This window comes from Eretmochelys imbricata, chromosome 18 (assembly GCF_965152235.1).
Source record: "Eretmochelys imbricata isolate rEreImb1 chromosome 18, rEreImb1.hap1, whole genome shotgun sequence".
In the NCBI taxonomy this organism is placed as follows: Eukaryota; Metazoa; Chordata; order Testudines; family Cheloniidae; genus Eretmochelys; species Eretmochelys imbricata.
In genome coordinates, this window is record NC_135589.1 from 17,276,432 (window position 1) to 17,288,789 (window position 12,358).

The 12,358-nt window shown below is 56.4% G+C and overlaps 1 protein-coding gene across 3 annotated transcripts in view; it reads left to right on the top strand.

The window, feature by feature from the left end:
• Positions 1-4,947: 4,947 nt before the first annotated feature.
• The window catches only part of MIB2 (MIB E3 ubiquitin protein ligase 2), a 112,294-nt gene continuing 104,883 nt past the window's right edge, over positions 4,948-12,358 (top strand). For all 3 annotated transcript variants that reach the window (XM_077837617.1, XM_077837618.1, XM_077837619.1), the window contains exon 1: positions 4,948-5,076. The gene's annotated coding sequence lies outside the window, so the exon portion shown is untranslated. The remainder of the gene's footprint in view (positions 5,077-12,358) is intronic.

Genomic DNA, 12,358 nt, shown 5'->3' on the forward strand with positions numbered 1-12,358 from the left:
TCCGTCTTTTCTTGCGATGCTGGACAGTCTTTCAGTCTTTGCATGCGTATTAATTGAGCTGTCACTTAGAAGAGCTTTGTCAGCTGCAAAATCTAACCTTCCAGTGGACTACTGTTTAACTATGCAACAATGCCTTTGCTGCACCTGGCTGCACTTTTTCCTCATAATGAAAGCAATGGCAGCAAACAGGAGAGGTGAGCGAATGCACTCTTAACATAGGAAGCTAATATTTTAAGTAATAGCTAGATGCAAATCTCTAGCCTGATTTTCTCTTGCCCTCTTCATTGTGCAGTCATTTACCTCAGTGCATTGTGGGAGTCAAGTACTAGTACATCCACTTGTCACTGGGGTAACTGACTACACAAGGTGCTGGGCAAGGAGTAATTAGGCTGCAGGTTTTTTTTTCTGCTCAAGACAATCCCATGGCTGTATTTGTTAGAAGATCTACTGCACACCTAAGATGCTCAAAGAAGCATGCAAACAATCACCGGTAAGCAGAATTAAGGATATGATTGTAACCTCTCTTGGCATCAGTGCGAAGAGGAGTTAGGTCTTGGAGGTGGGAAGGGGAAGCATCATAACACTTAAGACACTGGGCCATTTTCAGGAATGAAGGTACACAAAAGGCTGATCGTAATTCAATTCTGCTGATCTTTGTCCCCTTTGTTAAAAAGATGATGATTGGATAGAATGAACTGTCAGAAACGCAAGAAAGAAGAAGCCCATGACTTGGCTATAAACAATGGGGATGAAATCCTGGCCCCACTGAAGAATATGGGAATTTTGCCAGCGATGTCAATGCGGCCAGGATTTCACCACTGTGATTCTAGTCACCATATGGAGCATCTGTGGGTGCTAACCATAGAGGTTTCACAGCCTAATGTGGCTTGGCACCTGCTTGATTCTGGAGACCAAAGAGTATTTTCGTCCTCAGCTGGGCGTTCTCCATCCTAGTGTTCTCTTACAGCTAGCCAGCCTTACATTTTCAAAGTGCTTTACTAATTTTTACTAGTGAATTCTTCTGCCATCCTATTCATATCCTCAAAATTGTATTTTAGAGAAGGGGAAATTGCACCACAGAAAGATTAGGGCCAATATTTTCCAGTAGCAGTTGCTGATTTTGACTGGCCCAAATTTTGGGTGCCCCGATGTGAAACACCACAAAGCCCTGATTTTCAGACATTTGCAAGTCTGGTGGAAGTCAAAGGGAGCCGTGTGTGCTTGGTGCTTTTAGTGTACGTACAGTGCCTAGCACAATATACCCTGCTCCCCTAGTGAAGTACTAGTGCTACTGCGGTAGCTGATAATAATCTTATGTCTAAAATTTGAGCTGGGCACACAAAATTGAGGCACCAACAATCAGTGGCTACATTTGCATATTTTGGCTTTCCTCAAGGGCATGCTGCAAACCAGAGTTGACCTGAGCATTGAGTTCGCCTTTGGCTGAAGGGACACACCCACAACAGCCTCTCTTGGAGTCCTTGCCAACACTAAGCTCGCACATAGCAGCACCCAAGAGTAACATTTTCTACTGTCTCCGCTTGCCTAGGGGACTCCGTCCCATCCTGGTGGGCGATGACCGGCCTCAGTTATACACACCTTCTCCACCTCCCATCTGGACCCCAGCAATGCAATATACCTGGCTAGGAAGACTTCACTGCTTGGGGACACTTCAGCACATCTTCTCAACAACACAGGCTATGGTGAGCACATCAGGCCTGCCCTTCACTATCTGCATTGGCCTGCCACAGAATAGAGAGTCAAGTTCAAAGTCTCAGTCCTTATCTTCAAGGAGCTCACTGCCCTGGGCCTAGGGTACTTAAAATGCCGGGATGAAGATTGCGGTCGACAGCTCCACTCCTTAGGCCCAGGGGAACTTTCTGCCATAAGGGTAAAGCTTGTCTATATAGAAGACACAGCTTGCTCAGGGGCTGGTCTGAGACTGTGGAATGAATTCCCCAGGAACTAAGGGTCATCGCAAACCACATCACCTTCTACTCCATGTGCCAGGCACAACTGTCCAACTTGTCTTTCCTAACCTAAACATAGAGCAGCGTGGACATTTAAAAAACACAAACCCCACCACCATCACCACCAAAACCACGCTCCACTGCATACACAATTCTCTCCCTAGGGAGAAACGAGAGAATGAATGGACACGTGGCAGATGTCAGTCACATCCCTAAATGCATGACTGGACGGAGCTCAGGTACTATGGTGATGAAGGCAGAATAAAAACCTAGAGCGAATAGAATAGACAGTTGATCTAACAAACTGTGCACACACACAAAAAGCCATTTGCAGTGCACAAAGTTCTTCTTCTTGATTGCTCCTACATAAATCAGGAACCCTGCTTCATATTTTTGAGACACATCTGCTGGCACCTTATTTGTGAACTATTTGCATACACACAGACATCTCTTGTCATACTTAGAACTCAGGATGTCCTGGTTCCCAGTCCCATGCTTCTCACACCACATCAGAACCACATGCGTCTTCTGGGAGAATATATCTAATGGAGGAAAGTCACCCCATGCAGGGGAGCCAGCACATGATCCTAAGCGCCATGGAAGTCCAAATATAGCCCCATTTTAAGGAGTTAAGTAGTGTACAGACCTTGTACTGGCTCCTTATCCATGGATGAGTTTCAACCACTGTGCAGTGAGTGGGGAGGGGAAATCGGTGACTCATTCAAATTTCACATGCCTAGTTACAGCCCTGTCCTCCAGTAGCAGAGGAAGCCTGCTGTTATCTAGGGCCCTACACATGGGAAACGTGTATCACGAGTCAGTCCCAGGCCAAACAGACCTACCACAAGACTGTATCATCACTTAGCCCTGCCTCTGTGTAATTCCTCCTCTGCAACTTGAATATGAGGGCATTTCATGTAGAGGCAACGAGGCCGTGTCAACCATCATTCATTTCTCCTTTTATCCTGAGCAGTAAAATATGACCCAATAAACACAATCATGGTTTGGCAAATATTCACACTTCAGCTTGAAAAACAATGCTGTTAATTTTACCACATGACCCAGCAAAAATTTGGCTTTTCCCATTCATTTCCCTCTCACTACAAACTCCCCAAACATTATAATGGTTTAACTCATTATCTCAGGCCCTCCAGCGTTGCTTTAGGCTCACTACCATCTACCACGGAGAGGGAGCTGGCGAATGGCTTTGCACACACAGAGCGAATTGACTTGAAATGATGGTTTGACTTTCTCCAGAATGTAATTCAGCTGTAAATTATTATAACAGTTCATGTTTCTTGACTAGCATTTTGTCTTCCAGGACAAACAAGCACTGCACACTTCATAAAAGGTAAAGAAAATAGATCAAAGAAACGGTAACATTTCTTCCTACCTTTGAGGCTTGGCATCATGGCTAGTAATTTCACTGTTAAATAAGGCAAAAAGATCACCTTCTCAAAGCTGCTCTATGCAGGTAAAGCTGAATCCAGCATAAGAATCATATCACAACTTCCGAGGGGACAGGAGAATATGGTTTCCACCTGTGGCTGATTTCCTCGTTGGCAGAGATGAGTTGATGGAGCCGCAGGATACTTGATCTTAGTCTAATTTATTTAAAAAGCAATGCCAGAAGGCAAAAGCAAGATTTACTCTAGGTGGCTGAGTATGAACGTAGGTGTGTAGAATGAGGTATTTTTTGATAAACACTTGTGATTGTAAAACCCAGTCCTAGGGATATTCAGGGAACGGGAACATAAGAGAAGCTAATTCATATCAAGATCTTTGAATATTTATTGACAAATTGATTTTTGCTGCAGTCACCACCTCCGTGTCTATGTTACAACAATAACTGTTCCAACCTTTATAGCACCCTGCAGTCAAAGATCCCCATGAGCTTTACAAATTAATCAGAGCTGGTTGAAAAATACCAGTTGGTGATGTAGCAGATTTAGCGGTTTTTGTTTTTTTTTAATTTCCTCTGAAAATTTTTTGGGTTTTCAATGAAATAGCGAAACAAACAATTTAAAGGTTCCAGAGTAGCAGCCGTGTTAGCTACAAGCTCACAAAAGCTTACGCTCAAATAAATTGGTTAGTCTCTAAGGTGCCACAAGTAAACAATTAAAAAAACCTCCAAAACAACTGCCTCAAACAAGGGCTTTCGGTTGACAAAACAAAATTTCAAACGAAATGAAAAATTTCTATGAAAATTTCAGTGGCATTTGGGTGGGCTCAGCGACTCTTTAATCTTTTATTTAGATGCCCAAATATGGCGTGAGAGGACCTAACTTTATGTATCCAGATCTGGACCCTCGGGCCATCTTATCCTCTGTTTAAGAGAAAGAACCAGGCACGGTGCGGTGAAATTACGGGTAGAAGAAGGTCGGTAGCAGAACTGGAAACAGAAATCAGGATGACTAATCAGCCGCCCCCTTCACACTAGCGAATGGAACAGAGCGAGCAGCCGAGCCGGGGAGCTGTGAAACGTTCCCAGAAAGCGAGGGACTGATCTATCCCGCAACGTGCAAAATCGCTGTGCTGGGGGTGTGGCAAAAACCCTCCACATAATGGAAAACAAAGCAAAAATCTGCCCCAAGGTTGGCGCAGCTCACGCGTGCACCGCCTCGCCCCCCCGGGCAGGGCGGCCCCAGCCCCCCAGAGCCGCATGCTGGAGCTGAGACAAGGGGGCTTGGCAGCAGCGAGACCCCAGAGTTCAGGAAACTCCCGCTCTGGGGGGCCCGCTCCGCACCCTGCTGCGTGCCCCGGGGCGGCGCGCGGGACCCTTTGCGCCCCAGCCGGCGGTGCGGGGCTGGAAGCGCGCGGCCGCCCCGCCCCAGCCTCCGGGGCAGCAGGCCGCTTGGGCCTTGTAGTCCCGGCCCGGCGGCAGGCCCCGCGCGGGGGGGCAGCCGGGAACTACGACTCCCACAATGCTCTGGGCGCCAGGCGGCCCGTCGGCAGAAACCGAAAGCCCGGCGAAGGGAGCCGGCGCCTGGATGGGGAGGAGACGCGGCGGCGGCCGAGGGGCGCAGGCTGCGGGTCGGGGCTGCTCCGGCGTCTCCCGGCGCCAGGCGCTCCCGGGCCGCGGAAACTTTGTAGCAAGTTTGGCCAGGTCAGCGGGCGGGGGCTGGGAGAGCTCCCGCGGGGGGGGGCGGGAGGAGGAGGAAGAGAAGGGGGGTGGGAAGGCCGGGGGGGGGCAGGAGGAGGAGGAGGAGAAGGGGGGGTGGGAAGGCCGGGGGGGGGCAGGAGGAGGAGGAGGAGAAGGGGGGGTGGGAAGGCCGGGGGGGGCAGGAGGAGGAGGAGGAGGAGAAGGGGGGGTGGGAAGGCCGGGGGGGGGCAGGAGGAGGAGGAGAAGGGGGGGGTGGGAAGGCCGGGGGGGGGCAGGAGGAGGAGGAGGAGGAGAAGGGGGGGTGGGAAGGCCGGGGGGGGGGACGGCAGGAGGAGGAGGAGAAGGGGGGGTGGAAAGGCCGGGGGGGGGCAGGAGGAGGAGGAGGAGGAGAAGGGGGGGTGGGAAGGCCGGGGGGGGGGACGGCAGGAGGAGGAGGAGAAGGGGGGGTGGGAAGGCCGGGGGGGGCAGGAGGAGGAGGAGGAGAAGGGGGGGTGGGAAGGCCGGGGGGGACGGCAGGAGGAGGAGGAGAAGGGGGGGTGGGAAGGCCGGGGGGGACGGCAGGAGGAGGAGGAAGAGAAGGGGGGTGGGAAGGCCGGGGGGGGCAGGAGGAGGAGGAGGAAGAGAAGGGGGGGTGGGAAGGCCAGGGGGGGACGGCAGGAGGAGGAGGAGAAGGGGGGGTGGGAAGGCCAGGGGGGGACGGCAGGAGGAGGAGGAGAAGGGGGGGTGGGAAGGCCGGGGGGGGACGGCAGGAGGAGGAAGAGAAGGGGGGGTGGGAAGGCCGGGGGGGGACGGCAGGAGGAGGAGGAGAAGGGGGGGTGGGAAGGCCGGGGGGGGGGACGGCAGGAGGAGGAGGAGAAGGGGGGGTGGGAAGGCCGGGGGGGGGACGGCAGGAGGAGGAGGAGAAGGGGGGGTGGGAAGGCCGGGGGGGGGACGGCAGGAGGAGGAGGAGAAGGGGGGGTGGGAAGGCCGGGGGGGGGGACGGCAGGAGGAGGAGGAGAAGGGGGGGTGGGAAGGCCGGGGGGGGGACGGCAGGAGGAGGAGGAGAAGGGGGGGTGGGAAGGCCGGGGGGGGGGACGGCAGGAGGAGGAGGAGAAGGGGGGGTGGGAAGGCCGGGGGGGGGACGGCAGGAGGAGGAGGAGAAGGGGGGGTGGGAAGGCCGGGGGGGGGACGGCAGGAGGAGGAGGAGAAGGGGGGGTGGGAAGGCCGGGGGGGGGACGGCAGGAGGAGGAGGAGAAGGGGGGGTGGGAAGGCCGGGGGGGGGGACGGCAGGAGGAGGAGGAGAAGGGGGGGTGGGAAGGCCGGGACGGGGACGGCAGGAGGAGGAGGAGAAGGGGGGGTGGGAAGGCCGGGACGGGGACGGCAGGAGGAGGAAGAGAAGGGGGGGTGGGAAGGCCGGGGGGGGGACGGCAGGAGGAGGAGGAGAAGGGGGGGTGGGAAGGCCGGGGGGGACAGGAGGAGAAGGAGGAGAAGGGGGGGTGGGAAGGCCGGGGGGGGACGGCAGGAGGAGGAGGAGAAGGGGGGGTGGGAAGGCCGGGGGGGGACGGCAGGAGGAGGAAGAGAAGGGGGGTGGGAAGGCCGGGGGGGGATGGCAGGAGGAGGAGGAGAAGGGGGGGTGGGAAGGCCGGGGGGGGGACGGCAGGAGGAGGAAGAGAAGGGGGGGTGGGAAGGCCGGGGGGGGGGACGACAGGAGGAGGAGGAGAAGGGGGGGTGGGAAGGCCGGGGGGGGACGACAGGAGGAGGAGGAGAAGGGGGGGTGGGAAGGCCGGGGGGGGACAGGAGGAGGAGGAGAAGGGGGGGTGGGAAGGCCGGGGGGGGACAGGAGGAGGAGGAGAAGGGGGGGTGGGAAGGCCGGGGGGGACAGGAGGAGGAGGAGGAGAAGGGGGGGTGGGAAGGCCGGGGGGGACGGCAGGAGGAGGAGGAGAAGGGGGGGTGGGAAGGCCGGGGGGGGGACGGCAGGAGGAGGAGGAGAAGGGGGGGTGGGAAGGCCGGGGGGGGGACGGCAGGAGGAGGAGGAGAAGGGGGGGTGGGAAGGCCGGGGGGGGGGACGGCAGGAGGAGGAGGAGAAGGGGGGGTGGGAAGGCCGGGGGGGGACAGGAGGAGGAGGAGGAGAAGGGGGGGTGGGAAGGCCGGGGGGGGACAGGAGGAGGAGGAGGAGAAGGGGGGGTGGGAAGGCCGGGGGGGGACAGGAGGAGGAGGAGGAGAAGGGGGGGTGGGAAGGCCGGGGGGGACAGGAGGAGGAGAAGGGGGGGTGGGAAGGCCGGGGGGGGGGACGGCAGGAGGAGGAGGAGAAGGGGGGGTGGGAAGGCCGGGGGGGGGACGGCAGGAGGAGGAGGAGAAGGGGGGGTGGGAAGGCCGGGGGGGGGACGGCAGGAGGAGGAAGAGAAGGGGGGGTGGGAAGGCCGGGGGGGGGGACGGCAGGAGGAGGAAGAGAAGGGGGGGTGGGAAGGCCGGGGGGGGGGACGGCAGGAGGAGGAAGAGAAGGGGGGGTGGGAAGGCCGGGGGGGGGGACGGCAGGAGGAGGAAGAGAAGGGGGGGTGGGAAGGCCGGGGGGGGGGACGGCAGGAGGAGGAAGAGAAGGGGGGGTGGGAAGGCCGGGGGGGGGGACGGCAGGAGGAGGAAGAGAAGGGGGGGTGGGAAGGCCGGGGGGGGGGACGGCAGGAGGAGGAGGAGAAGGGGGGGTGGGAAGGCCGGGGGGGGGGACAGGAGGAGGAGGAGGAGAAGGGGGGGTGGGAAGGCCGGGGGGGGGGACAGGAGGAGGAGGAGGAGAAGGGGGGGTGGGAAGGCCGGGGGGGGACAGGAGGAGGAGGAGGAGAAGGGGGGGTGGGAAGGCCGGGGGGGGACAGGAGGAGGAGGAGGAGAAGGGGGGTGGGAAGGCCGGGGGGGGGACGGCAGGAGGAGGAAGAGAAGGGGGGGTGGGAAGGCCGGGGGGGGGACGGCAGGAGGAGGAAGAGAAGGGGGGGTGGGAAGGCCGGGGGGGGACGGCAGGAGGAGGAAGAGAAGGGGGGGGTGGGAAGGCCGGGGGGGGGACGGCAGGAGGAGGAGGAGAAGGGGGGGTGGGAAGGCCGGGGGGGGACAGGAGGAGGAGAAGGGGGGGTGGGAAGGCCGGGGGGGGACAGGAGGAGGAGGAGGAGAAGGGGGGTGGGAAGGCCGGGGGGGGGACGGCAGGAGGAGGAGGAGAAGGGGGGGTGGGAAGGCCGGGGGGGGACAGGAGGAGGAGAAGGGGGGGTGGGAAGGCCGGGGGGGGACAGGAGGAGGAGGAGGAGAAGGGGGGTGGGAAGGCCGGGGGGGGACAGGAGGAGGAGGAGGAGAAGGGGGGTGGGAAGGCCGGGGGGGGGACGGCAGGAGGAGGAAGAGAAGGGGGGGTGGGAAGGCCGGGGGGGGACGGCAGGAGGAGGAAGAGAAGGGGGGGTGGGAAGGCCGGGGGGGGACGGCAGGAGGAGGAAGAGAAGGGGGGGGTGGGAAGGCCGGGGGGGGACGGCAGGAGGAGGAGGAGGAGAAGGGGGGGTGGGAAGGTCGGTGGGGGGAACAGGAGGAGGAGGAGGGGGGGGTGGGAAGGCGGGGGGGGAAAAGGAGGAGGAGGGGGGTGGGGAGGCCGGGGGGGAACAGGAGGAGGAGAAGGGGGGTGGGAAGGCCAGGGGGGACGGACAGGAAGAGGGGGAGGGGGAAGGCCGGGGGGGGGACAGGAGGAGAGGGGGTGGCAAAGCAGGGTAGCCTGGCAGCTCATTCATGGCAGCGTCTCCCTGGCAGGCTCTGTATTTGGTCCTGGTCCCTTCCTCCATCAGGGCAGAGCTGTGTTCTGGTCCTGCCTCTCTGTGGCGCGTGAGGCTGGGGGTCTGTGCCTGTGTTCCACAGAGGGTGCCATTGCATCACGCTGGCTGAGGGGCCCCTGGGAAATGGATGGCTTGTGGGGGTGTGTGGATTGGGTTAAGGACAATCAGGTGCAATCTGGGAGGAGAAGGAATAATTGTGCGGCTGGCTCTTCAGACTCCCCCATTGTGAAGGGAGCTGGGGGAGTCTCTGGCTGTTAAAAGAAGAGTGTGTGGGGTGGGAGTACAGGTAAGAGTCAATCTTCGGCTTTCCTTGAAATCCCAGTTTGCTTTGTTCTGCCCCAAAGAACCTGACTCCTGTGTGCGTTCTCTGCATCGGCTGGGCTGGTTCCTGTAGAACACCTCCTGGCAATGTATCTTCTGGATACGGTATTAATTCAGAGCCATGCGCTTGTGGGAGATAGCCTGGGGTGGGCCATCGAGCGTGCTCTGAGCTTATCAAAGCTTGCTGGGCCTGGGCCTGGCCGGGCCTGGGCCTGGCCAGACCCAACGAAGAAACTTTAGAAGTGAGGGAAGAGGAGAGGCTGCTAAAGCAGTCACGCGATGATAGCCAACTGGGGAGACCTGAAAGCTGATCCCCAGGAACTAGGAAGGCTTGATGCTGGTTATTGTTGATTGATGGGCAGGGATAGATGGTGGGATGAAGTGTAGCAGGATGTGTACTGTAGTCAGGATGTGCACAGTCTCACTTCAGCAGTGGTGGGACCGGTTCTGATCTTGCACTGATGTAGATCCAGAGCAACTCTGTTGGAATGAAACCGCTGCCTGACTCAGTGCAAGAGCAGAATTAAGACCGGCAGAACGCTTGGTGTCTTGTTGTTGCTCAGTGTTGTGGAAAGGAGCTGAGTCCCGTTGGTCCCCTAGTGGCACTCATGATGTTCCCAGGGCTGATCAGGTTGCTCCTTGGATTTGTTTCCAACAGACCCTGATGTTTCAGTGACTTCAGAGGGAATGAATGGGCTTGTACAGCATATTAATCTGCTGATCGTAATCCTCCTGGTTGTACGACACACAAGCTGCGTAAGAAATGAATGACTGGCTAGATGCTAGGTGGGAATGTGTATCTGAGCTTCTTCTGAGGCCTCTGCTCGGTCTGTAGACCAGCCTGTGATATTCCCACTCAGAGACACCTCAGCAGGAAGAGGAAGAACCAAATCAAGCTTTGTGGTTAATGTTGTGATCCCCAAATGATATACTCGGGGTTGCACTCAGTCTGATATCACTTCCTCTCAGTCCCAGTTCCAAAGGGTGAAGGAGAAAGGGTATGAATACAACCAGGGCAAGGTGTGTAAATTTCACTCCCTTTCCATGGAGTGGAATGGCTCCGTGGCAGGTCTTGCCCAACGGATGAGCTCCTATCTGTGGCATTGGCTCCCTGTGGCCGTTTCTCCAGGGTCCAGGGCTGCTGGAGTCAGGTGCAGTTTGGTTTTTGTTTCTCTTCTCTCTGGCTTTATTTTTGGTGGGTGGTTTCAGTTGTCCCCTTAGGGGGTGAATTCATGTACTTCGCTGTTAATTAAATGTATATTGCAGATGGGTGAGTGCTCTGAAAAGCTTTAAGAGCTTCCCAATAGATTTCTCAATCAGTAAAGCACCTGCTGCTCTGTACTGGAAATTGCTCACAAGTGAAACACATGCTGCTTTCTCTGTCTGGCGCACCAGGGGTCTTATGTTTGTACAGTACTTACAAGCTGTCCAGACCTGGGACAGGAGCAGGGGAATATAGCCTGTCGGTGGTGGTAGGGAGAGGGCCAAATTCAGACCTGGAAAGTCAGCAGCTGCGACTCCATCAAAGGCCCAGCACCAGGTCTGCATTTGGCCTAATAAGAGTAGCCCACATGCACTTACCCTGCTGTGAATGTCACTGGGTGCCTGACACAGCGGAGTGCTGGTGGCGTTCTCCCTGGAGATGCTTTAGGCCAGACAAAGCCAAAATACACCGTGGGCATGTAGGACTTGCACAGCAAGGGACAGAGTAGCCGAAGCAACGGATGCTTCCCATCTTTAATGTATATGATTCTAAGAGCCAGGCTCAGTCTTGACACAAGCAGATTCAATTCCAGTGACTTTAGAGGTGCTGAGCCTGAGCTGGATTTGACACCCCCCCGCTGCAGCTCAACACTCACCCTTCTGGCTAAGAGCTATCACCAGATCCTTTGTACCTCTCCATCCCTGGAGAAGGGATTTACTTGGCTCAGACTGGGCACCTTTGTTACTTAGAAGACCGAAGAGCTGGTAATTAGATAACACCTACTCTCATGAAGGGCAATGAAGAGACCATGAGGGAAGAAGCTTTAATCAGTCTAATCCTCACCTGCCCCCCCACCCCCATGCCAAGCAACCAATTACTGTGGTAGCTAAATCACTTGTCTGTGGCTTCAGCTTGTTGGTGAGTGAATAAGGAATTGGGAGGAGAATCCCTGATTTCTGAGGCTTTGTTTTCTGTAAATATTCTGCATTGTTATGGTTGGAGTGCTTCCACACATCACATGTTGATTGGTGTCAGAAAGAGCATGTTTGAGTAACCCTGACAATGAGCTAGCAGAATCCGTGTCCCCTTGTTCCAGTCCATTGCCTTCTGCTCACCATCACTAATGACCTTGTGCTTCTGTGGCAATTACTTTGAATCAGGAGGTTGAGGATTCATGTCCCTTCACCACCAAAGCTCTCTTTCTTGAGGCAGCGTGGTCTTGTGGATAGGATATGGACCTGGGGGTCAGGTGACCTGATTCTATTCCAAGCTCTGCCACTGACCTACTGCGTTACCTTGGGTGAGTCATGTCACTGCTCTTTGTCATCCTACTCTTTCTGCTTGTCTATTTCTGTTGTAGCAGGGACTGTCTCATGTATTTGGAGCCCTGATCTCAGTTAAGGGGCTGCTGCAGTACAAATAGGTAATAACTTTCCAAGTTGTCATTTGGTACCACCACCTTTGTTTCTTGGGGTAATAATTTTGTTTCTGTTTTTATGCAGAACCCCAATACATTTCCCTTTCTAGACCCCCTCCCCAGTGCATCCACCTCAGACTCATGGTCTGGGGAATACTTTGTAGAGCTGTTTACATTTGATTTGGGGCAGTCAGTGTTGCCTATGTGTTTTCACATGCTTTTTGAGGAGCGGAGTGGGGAGAATCAAGCTTTGGAGAATTTTCCATAACCTGGTGGGTTTCTATTGCTTCTTTGAATAGGCTGTACAGGAGCGTTGGGGACTTTGTACCTCCAAGGTATGGTACCCGCTTCTTGCTGCTGCTCCCACATAGAGAGCCCACAGCATATAATCCTAGAACTATAAGGTTAGAAGGGACCTACTCTAACCCCCTGCTATGTCCTACTGTCCTTGTTCAGACTGCAGTGGCTTTTTATGCTCAGTGAAGTTTGTGACCTTTTGTGGCGCTTGGTAGCATGGTGGCTTTTTTCAGATCAGCATTCACGACTAATTCCCCGGGAGCTGTGAGGTCACTG